At 44.1% G+C, this 17,689-nt stretch overlaps 1 protein-coding gene across 1 annotated transcript in view; it reads left to right on the forward strand.

Moving 5' to 3' along the window:
* Window positions 1–1,787: 1,787 nt before the first annotated feature.
* enox2 (ecto-NOX disulfide-thiol exchanger 2) overlaps window positions 1,788–17,689 on the forward strand; it is a 162,276-nt gene continuing 146,374 nt past the window's right edge. The window contains exon 1 of the mRNA XM_072717311.1: window positions 1,788–1,918. The gene's annotated coding sequence lies outside the window, so the exon portion shown is untranslated. The remainder of the gene's footprint in view (window positions 1,919–17,689) is intronic.

Below are 17,689 nucleotides of genomic sequence, written 5' to 3' on the forward strand. Positions count from 1 at the left end.
TGTTTTTGCGTTTTCTCCACATGTGTTACTGTACCGTTGATATACAAATTTTGTCAGTTGGGACTATTTGCCATTTTTGTATTTACACCAGTCTAACAGAATCACACCATCCTATATGAAGAAAACAACATAACTTGCTGAGCTCACGAATACATTGCTACCAAACTTGTTCTCAAAGTATTGTTAAAGGTTGTCTTTGATCTCAGTACAGATCTGTGTACTGGTAACAGATTAATGAAGTGTATACACCGAGCAGCCATAACATTAAAACCACCTGCCTGATATTGTGCAGGTCCCCCTTATGACGCCAAAACTGCTCTGACCTGCGGAGGTATGGACTCCACAAGACCTCTGTAGGTGTCCTGTGGTATCTGGCAGCAAGACGTTAGCGGCAGATCCTTTAAGTCCTGTAAGTTATGAGGTGGGGTCTCCATGGATCGGACTTGTTTGTCCAGCACATCCTACACATACTCAATGGGATTGAGATCTGGGGAACTTGCATGCCGGGGAAACACCTTAAACTCTTCTTTTCATGTTCTGTAAACCATTCCTGAACAATTTTTGCAGTGTGACAGGGTCTATTATCCTGAAAGAGGCCACAGCAATTGTGGAATACTGTTGTGAAGAAGTGGTATACTTGGTCTGCAGCAATGTTTAGGTCAGTGGTACGCGTCAAAGTAACATCCACATGAATGCCAGGACCCCAGGTGGGATCAGGGCAGAAAGACTAATCTTCGCTCCCCACATGCATCAGTGAGCCTTGGGTGCCTATTACCCTGTCACTGGTTGACCAGTTGGCTTTCTTTAGATCACTTTTGGTAGGAACTGACCACAAGACCTGCCATTTCAGAAATGTTCTGACCCCCTTATCAAAATTGCTCAGATCCTTATACTTGCTCACTTTTCCTGCTTCCAAGAACTGACTTCACTTGCCTATCATATAATTGCACCCTTGACAGGTGTCATTTCAATGAGATAATCAGCATTATTCACTTATTCAACTGGTAGTCGTTTTAATATTATGGCTAATCAGTGTATGTAGTCAGGCTTAACTTTACAGCCCAAATACAGAAATTTTCCTGCCTTATTTTGTCTCTGATGATGACCTCGCTTACTGATTGATGATGGACTGGCGTATGTGATTTTCTTTTATCTCTCCCATTAATGTAGCGATGGTAAATCCCACTAACATGGGTTTTCTGGCATCTCATTGCTAATTTGATGTTTCATTTAGCTCATTTCATCAGGAGATAGGTTTTTGGGCAGCCATTTGACAATCGCAGCGTACTTGTTGGTGATTACAGGCAACTTTAATTTATAAACCTGTACTGTTTTACAAACTTTGCAGTGTATTTAAGGGTGCCTTTATGAGTGGCCTAGTTGGGAGTTACTGAATTGCTCTTTCCAAAATCTCTAACCAACTACATTTATTTGTGTATACAATTGAAAAACAAGTTTGGCAAGTCCCTGAAGCAGTTGGGGTTACGGGGAAATCTCTGTCAAGCAGATAATTTGAACTGGTGACCTTCTGTTCACTGGCATAGAGTCCAAATCCACTGAGGTCTTTGCATGCCCTATAATCTTTAACATGCGTGTCACAGATGCCTTCTTTAACTGAGCTCTCAGACGTGCCTGTCTGAACACCATCGCACCATCAGCACCGACCCCTGACTCTGAAAAGAAAACCGCGAGTAACGATTTAACTCGCCACTGGATGGCGCCAGGGTCCGCCGTACCAGGCGGAAGGTGCTTCGAGATCGTGACGTCCTCCAGTTTCCCACAATTCCGGAAGGGGCGCGCGCACGAGCTCGCTCTCGTTAGCGCCACTGCCGCCTCGTCGACCGATTGCTTAGTAACCGTCAAGGAGGCGGACGCAGTGGGAGAGAGAGAGAGATTCAGTCCCGGAGGAGTGGTCGGGGTAAGTAGTCCAGCATTTGGGGGTCCTTTGCCGGACAGCCGTCGCCGTGACGAGGTTGGAGGGGTTACAAAGTTTCATTTGGAAGGCTAGCCTGCTTTCGGGGAACAGACGTCGCTAAGTGGTTTGTGTGAGGTGCCGTGGTTGTGCTGACACTGTTTGGTTTTATTTTGATACACGAGTATGTACGTAACCTCATTGCCTCCAGAAAACTCCGACCGGTCCTCCGAGCAGCCGTTCGCCAGGTGTAACCCGCCGGTCCTCCGACGCTTCCCAGCTAGCTGTCACGGGGCGGCCGCCGCCAACTTTCTGTACGGCTCTCCGCTAGCGCGTGAAAACGTGATGAGGACTGTACGGCTGCACGCGACGGAGAACGAGTCAGTGCAGGAAGAGCCGCCGCCGCCGCGCGCCCTTCCAGAAGACGCAGTTTCGGGATCCAACTTCGGTGTTTTTAACATGCGCTTCCCGAGCTGACCGCGGAAGAGGGCGCCCAAGGTTCGCTTTTGAGGACCTGTCACTCCTGGATGAGAGGGCGGCCGAGTCTGTCCCTGGTCCGATCCGGTCCGTCTTTGGTGTGTGTGTGTGTGTGTGTGTGTGTGTGTGTGTGTGTGTTACGTCTCAGAATCTCAGTGCAGTTACAATGAACATCATCGTGTTGTTTAATTAACGTGCTTATTCGTCTTTCTATGTCATTTAACGCACTGGCTATGTCCGTTCTGCGTTTAACGCGACTAATTCACGGTTTTCTCTACTGTTTTAATTAATTGACTTTGGATAAAAGCTTTTGACGTGTAAATGTAACCTTTTGTAACTCTTTACCACGTTTTATTTGGTGAAAAAAAGCTGTAGTGTGATACATGTGATTTACCAGATGACCTGGTGGTCTAATTAAATTTAGAGTTTGCGTTTTGAACTGATGCTGTATGAAATCCTGAATGTTTTTCCCACTTTGGGATTTTCTTTCGGCGAACGTGCTTCAACCCGACGGTAATCACCGTCATCATCGTCAGATAACGGACCACGTTGGGTCGGTTGATCGTCCGCTAATCACAAATGTGCTGTGATACTAAAACCTTAGTGTAACCTAAATGCTGGAATGACATTTCTGACCCAGTGTTTGTGGTACTTAAAGCAGTCATACAAAATCTGAACGTTTCTTTTAGTTGTTTCAATTGACTTATTTTGTAAAATATTTTGCCCGAGTTTGACACCAAATCAAACATTATTTATTTTACCGAACACCCTAACGTATAATCGACACGTTAGCCGTCCAAAATACCAATTTTCTCAGTTCCCGCTGATTAATGGATCTATCGACGGCGCGAGTTCACTGTCGACGATACCTACGGTTTAACTGCAATGAAAATGACTCAAGCTACACCTTGCTTGATTTTGAGCCCGAACGCTTTAATATTGAAGGGCACTTGTATTTCATAATTCAGGATAATCAGCATATGCATTAGCAGGATTTAAATGTTTTGATAAGATCTATATTTTTGTATTTGCACCAGTACCCGGCGTAGTCTCTGTGCTCTAATAGTCGGAATACCGTCAGATTGAAATTTATTTCCCCCTCGATATGAAGTTGAATATAAGGGAAAGACAGCCTTGTCTTTTAGATGTGGGAGGGAGTACCAAAAATTAAACTTGGACTGTTCTCCTCAGATCTGTACTGTTTTTTTGAGTTTGGGTTTATGGCTAATCCAGATAATAAACATGTTATATTTACTTGTATACATATGTTTACACATATTTAAATGTGAGGCATTGAGCCAGAGAGTACCAGTATTAGACTGTTGAAGCTAGGTCACTAGGAGAAGATGTATCTCAGATGTGGGGTGGGGTGGGGGGCACTTATCCAAGCAAATAAATGATTACATGATTTGTCTCGTGAATTGTTGTTTTTTTTTTTTTAAATGGCAGTGAACTAACTTCATAGCTAGGGCCAGTCTTTCACTATGTGACAGTCTAGAAAATGGGACGCAGTAGAGGAAGAGCTGCCGGATTTTTGGAGGCTGCCATAAAATCAAAAACAATCAGATTTTCGTCTGTCGCAAGTAATACATTGGAAAAAAAAGTCAAAAAGTGTGAAATGAAGCCAACAAAAACCAACGAGGACCCTTGAACTTAAACTAGCTGGATTACTTCAGCATGGTGTCACGCTCAGAAGGCAGGCGAGCCGGGGGAAGCAGGCAAGATGAGCCAGTCAGACGGGAAACCGGGGTTTATTGAGGGATCCGGGCAGACATCGGACATGACAACATGACACTACACAATGACCGATCTGGGAGACAGTGGGAGACGCAGACTAATATACACAAGACTAGCCAGAAATAACAGGACACAGGTGATCACAATTAGGGATTAACATGAGGGTAATGAGGTGGGCGTGACACACACAAGGATCGTACGGAGCTGGGCGTGCCAGACCCCCCCCCCCCCCCCCAAAAGGCGGGCACGCCTGAGGGGAGGCGACGGACGAGACAAGGGAGCCAGACCTGAAAGACAAAAAAGGAGACCATCAACGAGGCACAGGAAACAGGACGGAGACACAAAACAGGCACAAAGGCCAGGACAAGACCCGACACAGAACGGGAAACGCCGACAGACGGACCAGGAAAGGAGAAGGGGAGAAAGGCGGAACAAAAGGGCCAGGAGTGAACGGAGGCACAACAGGAGGCGAAGGAGCAGAAACAGGAGGGACGAAGGGACGAGGAGCAGACAGGGGAGACCAGACAGGCACGGACGGGGGAGAAAGGGGAGCCCGAGGGAACCCAGACGGGCTGCGGCCGGATGGGCCGCAGGCGAGAGGTAGGAGGGAGCAGGAGGGGACCACACAGGGGCCAAGGGAACGGGTCGAGGGAGAGACGCAGGGGACACGGAGGGAGCAGGAGGGACCACCGGTGCAGGCAGGCAGGAGGGGGCAGCCGCGGCAGGGGGCAGCCGGGGAAGGCGCCGTCTGACGCCCCGCCGCAGCAGGGGAGCCCAGAGGCGGCCGACACGGAGGCGGGACCGAGGACCGGCACCGAGGCACCAGGGGGGGACCCGGAGGAGACCGCCGACCCAGAGCCGGAGGACCCGCAGGCAGCCACCGAGCGACGGCCAGGGGGCGCACGGGCGAGCCAGGGGGCAGGGCGGGCGGGATCTGGGCCCGACGCCTGTGTTCCCTCCCCTTACAGGACACGGAAAGGCGGGGTCCTGGGGGGTATCGGCCTCGCCGGGGCAAGGGCGAGGGAGTCATAAAGGAGGTCCCCGAGGGGTCGCACTCGAGCTCCTCCTCCTCCAAGGAGGAAGGAGCGGTGATCAGGCTGGCTGGGACCTCCTCGGGGACTGGGACTGGAGTCAGGGCCTCCAGTGAGGCAGCAGGCGTGGCCGCGGGTGGTGGCGCGGGCGTGGCGGGCGGTGCAGCCGGAGCCGCGGGCGTGGCGGGCGGTGCAGCCGGAGCCGCGGGCGTGGCGGGCGGTGCAGCCGGAGCCGCGGGCGTGGCGGGCGGTGCAGCCGGAGCCGCGGGCGAGCCGGGCAGGACGGGTGCCTCGGTGGGCACCTTGGGCGTGCGGCCAGCAGAGAGCGTCTCAGCGGGCGCCGCCGACACGTGGCCATCAGGAAGCGCCTCAGCGGGCGCCGCCGACACGTGGCCATCAGGGGGCACCGCAGCAGGGCAGAGCGGCGGCAGCTGCAGGGACCGCAGGCAGGTCCGGAGTTGCCCCTTTAAGGGTTTTAGGGATCCGGGGAATAGCGTCCCTTACTGCGCATATCCCGTCCTGGCCCAGGCGCGCCGACTGGTAGTGATAAGGAGGTCCACGCCCCGGTTGGCCAGAGCCATGGCTACGGGGTCCTCCTGGACCTTGGGCTGGGACCGCCAACACACGATCTCTTGCAGCAGACCGAGCCGGTGGTGCTCGGTCTGCTGCGTCGTGCCTTTGGGGAGATCGGTTATTATGTCACGTTCAGAAGGCAGGCGAGCCGGGGAAGCAGGCGAGATGAGCCAGTCAGACAGGAAACCGGGGTTTATTGAGGGATCCGGGCAGACATCGGACATGACAACATGACACTACACAATGACCGATCTGGGAGACAGTGGGAGACGCGGACTAATATACACAAGACTAGCCAGAAATAAGAGGACACAGGTGATCACAATCAGGGATTAACATGAGGTAATAAGGTGGGCGTGGCACACACGAGGATCGTACGGAGCTGGGTGTGACACATGGCTTGTATTGTTCAAATAAACAAAACTTGTAGACAGTTGAAGGCCTAGAAAGGTGAATGTTATTTTTTTGGCGATATTAAGCATTTATTGTTTCTGTATATATATACCTCGTTTGTGTGGCCATATTGATTACTAGCAGCACCTGACTGAAAATTTGCATGTGCTGCATCATGAAGGCTTCTCTTCTCGTTGCCCTCACGGACATTTTCATCCAGCCCAAGTCCAGACGATGATAAGCACCATTAAAGGCTCCCCGTGAAAATGACCTTAAAATAAGTGGGGAGACAGCCCGAATTGTCACGGAGGTGTCAGCCTTCAATGGCTGCGCTGCCTCTTAGCCTCACGTTCTCCATTAAAGCTGCCGCTGGAGCTGACTCTTTTGCATAATTTTCACCAGATATACTTCTCAAATTTTTATCTCAGGCTGAATGCATTCAGTTTCTTAGGTGACACAATTAGCTGTTCAGAGGCTGTCGTAACGTGCAAGCGTAGCATTTGTATGCCTCAAGTCCCCCAGGCTAGTTGCAGAAACCTTCTGTTTGGCTGGCCCCATGTTCTGCCATTTTTTGCTGCTTTGCCAGAATTTTCTACATAGGCAAAATGTTCAGGTATATCGGTCAGTTTTTCCTTTGTTGCCAAAATATCCTTCCCATAGTTTTGAATGGACATTGGATTTATTATATCAAAATAACGTTCCTGTATTATTAAAGATGGTAGCAGTTTTTTTTACATGTAGTTTTATGCTACCAGAAATTGCTCCCTATAGTTTTCAGTCTGGTAGCAGTTTTTTTTCCACACGTATTTATAGGCAGGAGATTCTGCCAGCATAAAAGTGCATGTGAAAAACTGCTAATCACACTGAAATCTATAGGCAGTAGATTCTGGCACCATAAGTTTTCAGTGAGGTAGCAGTTTTTTACACACAGTTTTATGCTGCCAGAATCTGCTACCGATAGTTTTCAGTTGGGTAGCAGTTTTTATAAGGAAATTTAACACCACGATAAGAATGTAATGTCATAAAATGATCATCGTTGGTGAAGTAGTTATTAGCTTCCTAAGCTTTTAAGTGTTGTTTTTGCTGAATTTTATATGCTGTAGTTTCAAGACTTGTCCAAAATATACAAGGATTAACTTCACAATATTGATATTGTGTCAAGAAGAGATATTAAGCTTACCAAATTATGTGTTTTGGGGCCAAAAATATTTTGCGTGTTTGTAAAATAGTAATGAAAGTAAAGTAACCTAAAAATGTTTTTCCTCTTGAAGCCAAGCTTCTATAGTTCCTATCAGTACCCCAAATATATAGCTGAATGGCTTTAATCATAACAGACTCTTAAGAAACAGACACATAAGAAATGTCAACTTTTTACCTCTTATATTTGGGTGTGGGCGACCTATTTTCAACATTAAAAAAAAAACTGTACAAATACTTATTTTTTTAAGCAGACTAACTTGCCTTCTCATTTTCTGTAAAAAGGTGAACAGGTGAAACTTAAGGTTCAATGTGTGCCTTCCTTATATGTGTGTGTCTGTGTGTTGTCTTGGAGTGTCTGTGTATGTGTATATATGGGTTGGTTTTTAGAATTTTAGAATTAGAATTAGGTGATCAGTGGTCATTGTTAACACACCACAGCACACAGTGCGCAACAACGAAATGTGTCCTCTGCATTTAACCCATATGTGACTTTCATGACATAGCAAGGGGCAGCTAATTCAGTGTCCGGGGAGCAGTGCTTGGGGGCGGTACCTTGCTCAGGGTACCTCAGTGATGCCTTGCTGGTCGGGGATTCGAACCTGCAATCTTTCAATTACAAGTGCGCTTCCTTAACCATGAAGCCACATTATGTGCACCATGTATCCTCGTAATGTGATAGAACGTCTTTCTTCCTCAATTTTATAAAAATCTTTGAATATTTTAAACAAAAAAACATGCAGGCAGGTTTAAATAAAAACTGAACAAAGTTTATTTTTCTCAACATTTGTCACAAAAAGTGGACAAGTGTTTCTTGTATTTGGCACATTTGAAATGTGCCCACCTACTCCAGAGGTCACCCTGCACGTAAAGGACAGTAAGAGTAATACATCATCTGAAACAATGAAACAAACCTTTATGACAATCTTTTGAGAAATGTAATATTTTTATCTATTTAAAAATAAGTGAGGTTGGGACAGACATTTTATGAAGTCATAATAAAGTGTGTAAACCGTTTGTGCCATTAAAATATTTTCATTACAAGGATCAGATACATTTTTAGGAGTTGTTAATGTGTAAATTAAATCAAGGCTGTAAGGTTTGGAAATCTTTGTTTAAAAAGCTTAAGATGTTTAAAGTAGGAACTGAATAATTTGTATGGGAATATGAGTTCTTACCATTTCAATCGTTTTCGTCAGCATTCCCTTCCAACACAGAGCAAACCACACAGTAGTCCTATTTATTCCCTAGGCTAGATAGTCGTGGAATAATAACTTTCTTTCACCAGTAAAAAAACAACTCTGCCTTGAACTTGTAAAACGTGGACACCTAGAATTCGCTGTCCAAGCACATTGTAATGTATGGGTCCAAGCAACTGGAGGAGGTCGGGCGAACCAATCAGATATCTTGATTCCGCCTCTAGTTGCTCTACAATGATGCATTATCTGGTTTTGTTAGTATGTTGAAACAGCCATTCAAACAAGCGCCACTATATTCACTTACCTGAGACTGCCTGGTCCTTTACTGGTCCACAGAACATGATTCAGAGAGAGAACCAATAATTGTTTCTTCTGCCCTCAGAACTTTATTGTGCAAGTAAAACTTCTATGAGCAAAACAAATGCACAAGTACCGACGGATTTAATGGTAAAATGTGGTTCCATATTTACAGACTTTGGAGTCTGTAAGAATATAAACACAAATACCAACAAAATATGAATAACGTTTATGATAATACTCGTTAAAACTAACATAGAAACCTCCACTTCTGCTAAACATTCAAGAGTAGCAAAAACTTTCAGCGTAATGTTCATTTACGCATGCGCTGTAATGTTTGGAAGCAGTTTTTGCCGGTTAGGAAAAATGGCAGAACACGCATACTGCACGTCTTAAAGAGCTATACATGATTATTACAAAAGCTCTCTACTGTGTGCATGTCAGTCCAATCGATATGCATTTTATTAAACTGCCTCCCCCACTGCCCTTGACAGAGAATCAGATATGCCCATTACAGGCTTGTTGGACCTGAAGATTTGACCTTGCTCACTTGTTCAGTATCTGCAGTTAACAAATTTTGTTTCTTACTTTGACCCTGATGCACGGCCCATCTCGGTATAACTTGTGTTTTGTGATGGCTTTTTTTCTCTCTCCGGGGAACTCTTTATCGCGGTCTTAAAGTAAAGTTGGAAGACTCCCATGTTTAGTTGTGACATTGTTTAGCGTCGTTGAATGAATATGGATGTGCTTCTGCGTTAATCCCGCTGCATTATGGTTGTTTACCCAGTTTTTAGATTACACTTTGAATGTTAGTCAAGTTTCCCAACAACCACTGTTCCGCATGTTAAATGGAAGTGTTTATATATCCTGTATATTAAATTGTGTTTCCTCGGATTATTTTTCTTCGGCACTGTGTACAGCGCGGCTTTAAACTTGTATTGAAAGTGAACGCTGCTTCCCCGTGTGCACTTTTTCTTATTTTTAAATGGTGATGTGTAGTTGTTTGTGTGTTCCTTTTTTTTGGTTGTTGTTGGTTATTATGTTACTCTTTAAAAATATGATATTTCACACGATCAATGTTTACAGTCAGATCTGACAAAATGTATATCTATAAATAAATGCACTGTCTAATTCTTTAAATAAATCTAAGCTTTAATGCTTACATGACTGATGTAGCCTGTCGGTATCACCTCTGCACTTGGCAAACACGGTCTGTACTAAAGCAGAGTGAATTAGATCCAGTCTTCCATTAATGCAAATAATTTTTATCAATTTGTGGGAGGGAAAGCGGGAGGGGGAGAGAGGGAGAGGGAGACCAAATTAAGAAATTGGATACCTGTCTCCTTTACCCATACTAGATTAGACGATCACTTGTAGGCGCAGCCCCTTCTCGGCTGTCCTGCCTGCAGACAGTTCCTCCAGGCAAAGTCCTCTTGTTTCTGTAGTCAGTAGTTCTTTTGGAAGGGATCAAATTTTAATTGTCTAATAACATACAGCTGCACTCAGCTATATGAAAAAACAGTGAAATAGAATTTAGCAAGCAAAGAGCTCTCTACCATCTTTTTGTGAATGGTAAATTAACTGTAAAATGACTACACTCAATTTATTACAATCTTAACATCTGTATTGTACATTGAGTGATTTTTAATATGGTTATACCCTCCTCCACCAATCACCACTTTACTGTGAGGGAGAGGTTTGTTTGGCACTGTGATCCAAGGAGCTATATTGTCAGGGACAGTTGCCCCTGGTAGGGTCTCCCAAGGCAAATTGGTCCTATGTGAGAGGCCAGAGTCAAGTCAAGTGGGTCTTTATTGTCATACAATCTATGTACAATCCATAGAATACAATGGCACAAAATTCAGATTCAGAAGACTCCTATGATGGAAAAGAATAAGGACGTACCATGCAACCTTGCCCGGATTAGGGAGACCAAGGCCTCTCCCTGGAGCCAGACCTGGGGGGAGCTCGCAGGCGAGTGCCTGTTGTTCAGCTCTCTACCCATGGACCCCAGCTGGGCAAAGCTCGAAAGAGTTTCCTGGGTCTGCCCTCCTGTGGACCCACCACTTAAAAGAGGGGGCCATGGGAGGTTGCATGCTACAGTAGGCAAAGGCCTGGGCAGACCAATCGTTGATCGTTGAAACTGGCTTTAGGAACATGGAATGTAAACTATCCGGTAGAAAAGGAGCCTGAACTAGTGTGGGAGGTAGAGTAATACCGTTTAGATCAGTGTCGGGTATTAATGAGGGCAAAGGGCAAAAATGCCGCAAGAAATCTCAGAATGCCCCTAAAAACTGTGATCAAGGGGCAAAAATTGCCCCAAGGTTTCAAGAGAAGAAAAATACATGTACAGTTACATTAAGCCATTATTTTATTTATATTAATTTAATTTATTTTCCATTTCTGCCTATAACACACATTTGTATTAAACAGTGCTGTTGTTCACCCCATGTAAGTACATAAGTTAATATAACATGTAGCAGTATCTCTGCACTGCTGTTTAATGTTCTTATGATACTTGGCTTTTTCCAGTTTTATTTTTTAATAAAGTTCATTCAAAAACAAATAAGCCAATCTTTGCTAGGGGAGTGGCTATGGATCATCTGATTATCCATGGCCTTGCCACCCATTCAACAACAACATTTTCAGTCACCCAAGTCTGGGCAGTATATCGAATTTTTGTGGTACATTGATATATTTTCAAAACTAGTTATATGATGACACCGTCCTGTTTATATCAATACACCCTTTATTGCATGTTAAAACCAATAGTATTGTTTCATGGGTGTAAAAAATGCAAGTGCTTTGTTGTATCGTTGTACAGACTCCCGAAATTCACAGCTAAAGTCAAACCATTCAGTAAGCATCTCAAGAGGTAGTTGGTGGAGTAAAAAAATAATTGGTACTTGTTTCATTTCATTTTAAAACATTGCCAAACGGCTCACAGTTTTAATATATCATAGTTTACAATATTTGATTTTTGTTGAAGGGACTGGTTTGCATTCACAGTTGTACAATGCTGCCTTTTATTTTCCCAAATATTTTTAATAAACCTTCAGCAGTTTCCATGATGGGTGTTATAAAATACACCGTTAAATAGTATTTCAAAGACTGTGATGAAGTTTTCACTTCATCTATAAATTAATTCATGATACATATACAAAGGCTCTTAAGAGCCTAAACAGAGCCTAAATAGAACTGTTTTCTGCTTTCTTTCACACATACAGATGACTGCACAGTTGTCTTTGAAACAGCAGTAGTATGCATTTTGTTTACTCATGATGGCACAAAGTAGTGATTGCTGTATGCATTTTAATCTGGGTGCATTTCACATTAAAAACAGAAACTTTATGCATTAATGACTATTTTTAAGTGCCCCCAAATTTTTGGAAATGCCCCCATATTTTAGACAGTGGGGAGCAAAAGTTGCCCCCTAAATATTTCTTTAATTTCCTACACTGGAGTAGAAATAGTTGGGTTCACCTCAACACATAGCACGGGAACCAAGCTTTTGGAATGGGGCTGGACTTGCCCTAGGTGGAGGTACCGGGCAGGTGTGAGTCTACTCATAGCCCCCTGGTTTGGTGCCAGTATCTTGGAGTTCACCCCAGTGAAGGATTGCATCCCTTTGACTTTGTTTGGGGACAGGATCTGACTGTTTTCTATGCTTATGCACTGAACATTTGTTCAGAGTATTGACCGCCTTGGATACTTTGGGTGGGGTCCTGAAAGGTACCCCCTGTGGGCACTCCATTGTTCTTTTGAGAGACTTCAATGCTTATGTGGGTAATGACCGTGAAACCTGGAGGCGTGTAAGTGGGCAGGACATTCCGCCCAATCATCTGACCTTGAGTGGTGCTTTGTTATCAGACTTCTGTGCTAGTCAGTTTGACCATTTTCAAGCATAAGGGTGTTCATAAGTGCACCTGGGACCATGATACCCTAGGCTATAGATAAATGTTTGATTTTGTAGTCGTATTATCAGATTTGTGGCCGTATTTATGGTACTCTGGGGAAGAAAAGAACCGAGCTGTCATCTGATCACCATTTGATGGCGAGTTGGATCAGATGATGGGGAAAAATGCCAGACAGGCCTGGCAGACCAAAACATATAGTGTGGGTGTGCTGGGAGCAATCTGACAGAGGCTCCTGTCTGAGAGATCTTTAACTCGCATCCTGGCAGAACTTCTTACATTTTGAGGGAGACTAGAGTCATTAAGCCCAGGTGGCTCATATTCCGTGCCTCCATTGCTGAGGCGGTTATGGCCATAAGGTTGTTGGTGCCTATTGTGGCGGCAGTCCCTGAACTAGGTGATGGACACCAGCAGTAAATGGAGCTGTCAGGCTGAAAAAGGAGGCCTTCCGAGCTTGGTTAGCTTGTGGAACTCCAGAGGCAGCTGACAGGTACTGGCAGACCAAGCTTAGTGTAGCATTGACAGTTCCAGAAGCATAAACTTCAGTGTCAGTGGAGTTTGGTGAAGCCATAGAAACTTTCAGTGACTTTGAAGAAATTCTGTCAGGTGACTCAGGAGGGGGAAGCAGGGTTTTCCCCTTGCTGTTTACACAGGGATGGAGTGTTGATGAACTCAATTGGTGTATATAGTCAGATGGTAAAAGGAACACTTTGAGGACCTACTGAATCCTGCTGACATGCCCTTCTGGTAGGAAATAGAATCATTGCCCATTTCTAAGTAGGGATGGCTGATTCCAACACACAACTGCCGATACAGATTCTGATACAAGAGCTCTTTTTACTTTAATATTTTAATATAAGTATATATTGTATATATAATTATTTTTAAACTAGTAAATACAGATGAAAAAATGTACAATTAAAAAATCTCTAATTAGGCTACTAGAAACATGTATTATGTTACTGTTCCACTTCATTTGTACATCTTGTTTTAAGCATTTTTAAGGCATTTGCAGTTCAATTTTAATATCTTCCATGCGAGTATTTGTATGGAGTATACGCAAGTGGCAAATACTTAAAATGCCCCACAATTTTTCTCCCACTGGCAACAGCGGAACACTCTGCTGCAATCACAGCCCATCCTGTATCACAAACTTTAGTGAATGCGCAAAACCACCCAAGCTAGCGTCTCCCAAATCATTCATTGCTTTTTTCATATTACTGGCATTGTCTTGTACAATTGTGCGCTCTGTGTTTATTGGGATTTTCCACTTGTCTGCGAATCGCTGTGCTACTAGTTGCTGTTAAAAGTGTAAAATACTTCCAGATTGTCACTCTCTTATTGATGTTCTTATGCTCCTCCTACTGCAAAGGATATGCGCATGATGACACAGCAGGCGGAAGTCACTGCACTCACACCAAAAGAGTGGCAGCATTAGCGTTCAGCTTGAATGCCACAAAAACACATCTAAATTGGGAGAGAGCTGCCATGCGATTGATTGTACAAATGGATTTGACATAACATGGGAGCTACTTTTTTGAGACTGCCAAAACCTAAATATGTAAGTATCGGACGTGGATGTCACGTATGGCTGGTACCCAATCCGTCCAATAGGTCTGGATCGGCTCCGATCTGAATATCGCATCAGTGCAACTCTATTACTAAGTCTGAAGTCACTGAAGTAGTAAAATTCCTCAGTGGTAAGGCCCCAGGGGTGGATGACATTCCTGAAGACTGGATGATGATGTGCTGTTTTTGGTGACACAGCACTTCAACATTGCTTGGAGAATGGGGGCAGTGCCTCTGGACTGGCAGACGTGCCATTAGGTCCCTGTATAACTGGAGCGAGAATTTGGTTTGCATTACCGGTAGTAAGTCAGGTTGTTCTTGGTGGGTGTTTGACTCTGCCAGGGCTACCCTTTGCCACCGATTCAGTTTTATAATTTTTATGGACAGAATTTTTAGCTGCACTGAAAGGATGGAGGGTGTCCAGTACGGTGACCTCAGGATAATATCTTTGCTTTTTTTGCATAGAATGTGGTCCTATGTGCTTCATCAAGTAGTGATGTCTAGCGTGCACTGAGGTGGTTTACAGCCAGGTGTGAAGTGGCCAGGATGAGGACCAAGACCTCTAATTTGGAGGCCATGGTTCTCAACCAGACAAGGATGGATTACTCCCTCTAGGATGGAGATTAGTTAGTGCTTCAAGTGGAGGAGTTTAAGTATCTTGAGGTCTTGTTTACAAGTGAGGGGAAAATGGAGCAGGAGATTGACAGGTGTGTCAGTGTAGCAGTTACAGTGCCTTTGTTTGGGACAAAGATACATTTTCCCATGATTTACCCCGCTGCTCCTCAGTTTAAAAGTTTACATTAAAGCAATTCTGACTAGATTAAAGTGCACATTCCTGACTTTAATATAAAGTTATTTGCATACATTTCTGTTTCACCATGTAGAAATTACATTTTTTTTTACATAGTCACCCTCATTTCAGGGCACCCTAATTTTTGGGACAACAAAAAGGTAGGTGTATTAAAGCAGTCATGTTTAGTACTTTGTTGCATATCTTTTGCATGCAATGACTGCTTGCAAAGTCTGCGATACTCAGCACCTGGTTACGTCTGTGTATCTTCTCTGGTGATGCTCTGCCAAGCCTATCCTGCACCACCTTCAGCTCCTGCTTGTTCCAGGGGCTTGTCCCTTTCAGTTTCTTCTTCAGCATATGGAAGACATGCTCAATTGCATTTAAATCAGGTGACTGGCTTGGCCATTCAAGAATTTTCCATTTTTTTTACTGCCTTAGCAGGATGTTTGGGATCATTATCTTGTTGCATGACAAAGTGCCATCCAATGAATTTGGAGGCATTTACTGGAATGTGATCAGATAAGATGTTTCTTTACACCTTAGAATTCATTGTGCAACTGCCATCAGCAGTTAAATCATCAATGAAGATAAGTGTGCCAGTACCTGTGGCAGCCATACTGTACATGCTCAAGCCACAACACCCCCACCACCATGTTTAACAGATGAGCTGGTATGCTTTGGATCTTGGACAGTTCCTTTTCGCCTCCACAGTTTCCTCTTGCCATCACTCTGATACAGGTTAATCTTGGTCTCGTCTGTCCATAAGACCTTTTTCCAGAATACTGCAGGCTCTTTTAAGTACTTTTCCCAAACTGTAATCTGGCCATCCTGTTTTTGTGGGTAACTAGTTGTTTTCATCTTGCAGTGTAGCCTCTGAATTTCTGTTCATGAAGTCATCTGTGGGTATTAGTCTCTGACAAAGACATACCTGCCTCCTGTTTCTGATCTGTTGGTCAGGCGTTTGGGGATTTTTCTTTAACATAGTGAGGATTCTTCTGCCATCAGCAGTGGAGGTCTTCCTTGGCCTATCAGTCCATTTGCGATTACTGTGCTCACCAGTGCATTCTCTCTTCTTATTGATATTCAAGACAGTTGATTTTGGTAATCCTAAAGTTTACCCAATGTCTCTAATGGTTTTATTCTTGTTTTTCTGCCTTATAATAGCTTCTTTGACTTTCATTGGCACAGCTCTTCTCTTCATGTTTAACAATGGCAACTACAGACTCCAAATGGTAGAAGCAAGCCTAAGTATCTTATGCCTCCTCTAATGAAGCAATGAAACACACCAGAGCAATCACAAACACATGTGAAGCCAATGGTCCCAAACGTTATGGTGCCCTGAAATGAGTGAGAATTTGTATAAAAAGTGTTATAAAAATATGGTGAAAATGAAATGTATGCAATTAACTTTTTATTAAAGTCTGGAATGTACACTTTAATCAAGTCAGAATTGTTTGATTTAAAATTTTAAACAGGAGCAGAGGGGTAAATCAAGGAAAAATGTATCTTTGTCCCAAACATTAGGGAGGGCACTGTATGTGGAAGTTGTACCAGTTTGTTATGGTGAAGAGAAAGCTGTTGGATTGCAAAACTTTAGATTTACTTGTCACCTATGATCATGACCTTTGGTATTGACAGAAAGAATGAGAATGCAGATATAAGGGGTGAGAATATGCTTCCTTGGTTTAGCCTTGGGGATAGGGTGAGGAGCTCACACATTTGGGATGGGCTCAGAGTAGAGTCGCTGTGCTCAGAATAGAGCTGCAGCTCTTGCACATTGAAAGGAACCAGCTGAATTGGTTTGTGCATCTGGTTAGGATGCTTCCTAAGTGCCTTCCTGGGCAGGTGTTTTGGGCATGTCCAAATGGGAGGAGACCCTGTGGCAGACCTAGGACACACTGGAGAGATTTTATCTCTTTGCTGACCTAAGAACACTTTGGTATCTCTCTGGAAGACGTGGCTGGAGAGGGAAGTCTAGAAACCTCTTCTTAGATTGCAGTTTCCGCAACCCAGGTACAGATGAGTGGAGGAGAATGGATGGATGGATGATTATACCTTGAGTTTGGAGCAGATTGTGCTATTGAAGTCAAATAGCTTAGTGGTTGAAGAACAGCTAATGTGTGGGCTCCAGATGAACATGCCTATGAGCTCTGAGTGTTTGCATGGGCCTGACAGTGGGTTTAGGTATTGCCTTCTGATTAGTGATGAGTCACTCCACATTTCAGGGTTGACCTCCTGAGGGAATATATATGAAAAACACATCCAAGGAATTTCAATAAGAACAGCCAAAACTAACTTTCTTTTATTCTTTAACTTTGAATTAAATTTTGGTTACATTTTCCCCTTTATAGATCCAGGTTTACAATGGTGCTTAAGGCTCAGATTAATAAATTGCTGTCCTAGTTGGAGGTCTATCAGTGCATGACTGTGATGTGGTTGCGGGGATTGTGTCCACTCACTAATTTTAGATGCACCCTAAGTCATTTTAACTTAAATATACCTGAAAAAAATTCATTACTGATAACTCCATGAAAGCTGCGTTTCCCTGCTACCGTTGCTGTCATCTTCATCATCAATGATGACAAGCTTTGTGATGT

The sequence above is a fragment of the Paramormyrops kingsleyae genome, chromosome 10, assembly GCF_048594095.1.
Source record: "Paramormyrops kingsleyae isolate MSU_618 chromosome 10, PKINGS_0.4, whole genome shotgun sequence".
In the NCBI taxonomy this organism is placed as follows: Eukaryota; Metazoa; Chordata; class Actinopteri; order Osteoglossiformes; family Mormyridae; genus Paramormyrops; species Paramormyrops kingsleyae.